Source organism: Galeopterus variegatus, unplaced genomic scaffold, assembly GCF_000696425.1.
Source record: "Galeopterus variegatus unplaced genomic scaffold, G_variegatus-3.0.2 Scaffold665, whole genome shotgun sequence".
Taxonomy (NCBI): domain Eukaryota; kingdom Metazoa; phylum Chordata; class Mammalia; order Dermoptera; family Cynocephalidae; genus Galeopterus; species Galeopterus variegatus.
Genome location: NW_007726776.1, coordinates 78468 through 79705, shown reverse-complemented (window position 1 = coordinate 79705; position 1238 = coordinate 78468). Strand labels below are relative to the sequence as shown.

The following is a 1238-nucleotide window of genomic DNA, read 5'->3' as shown; positions in this document are numbered from 1 at the left end:
TTTGTCCTTTTTTTGAGACCGGCCGCACCGCGCTCAGCCAGTGAGCACTGTAAACGCACCGGTCATCCCTATATAGGATCCGAACCCGAGGAGCGCTCCCAGCGCCGCACTCTCCCGAGTGTGCCATGGGCTCGGCCCAGGGTATATGTGTTTTAAATATACTTTGGTCTGCATTATGCAGTTAAGTAAGATGTTAGAGCAAAGACTGAACATTCACGCCATTCAGTGGTAAATAAACCCAGTTGAGTGGGTTGAGATTTAAAGAGAGAAAAGTAATTAAGACTATTTCATGTATATATGTGAATATCAGTTTGGGGAGCTAAAGGCTTATTTATTAAGAAGTAAAAAAAGAACTACAGAATAACTAAATGATACAGCACAGATATAAGAGAAAGGAGTTGTGGGCTGTGCACAGCTGGTGACCTTGGCTAAGTCACTTAAATGTTCAGTATCTCGGTTTTTTATTCTGCAAAATATGGATAGTAAGGCTTGCCATGTGTATCTTAGGAGGTTTTTGTGAGAATCAAATGAAAGAGGCCATGGAAGGAATAGGATGCTAAACAAATTACCTCTTGAGAGTGCCCTATGTCACTTTGATGAAGTGCTCTAGTCTGTGTTCTTCTCATATAAATATTTCCAACTATAAAATGCTCAATTGAGAACTTGCAGAGTAGGACTAACATCTTAGAAGCGTAATAAAATTTTATTAATTCATGACTCTATACTTTGTGACAACTCCAACATGGCGTGTGTAGTTTAAAACAATTATGCATGTACAGTGTAACACTATATAGTGACACAGCCTTATGGTAAAAAACAAAACAAAACAAAACTTTATGCTGGGCTCTTTTGGTACTTTAATAACTAACAATGTGGGAGGCAGTGTGCTCAAGTGGCCTCAGGGTAACCTGAGTCTGAATTTTTATTTTAGGAATTTCTAGTTTGGTCTTAACCTCTAGAGATTTCATTTCCTCTTCTGTAAGTAAGAATACAACAAGGTGGTAAAACTGGAGAGGATTACATGAAATAATGCATGCAAAATTCCTGGCAGGTAAAAATACATTGTAGCTTTTATTAATAAGCTGTAAGATATGTTTGATTTAACCTAAATATTGAAACAAATGATAAGAAGGATATTCACATGGCTTCTCCCTTACTTTGTTCAGGTGTCCACTCAAATGTCACCTCCTCAGGGAGACCATCTCTTCCCACCCATATAAAATAGTTTCTTCACCCTT

General features: G+C 38.2%; 1 protein-coding gene across 6 annotated transcripts in view; it reads right to left on the bottom strand.

Moving 5' to 3' along the window:
* Window positions 1-1238, bottom strand: part of EFEMP1 (EGF containing fibulin-like extracellular matrix protein 1) — a 62780-nt gene that overhangs the window by 15038 nt on the left and 46504 nt on the right. The gene's annotated exons all lie outside the window — the stretch shown is intronic.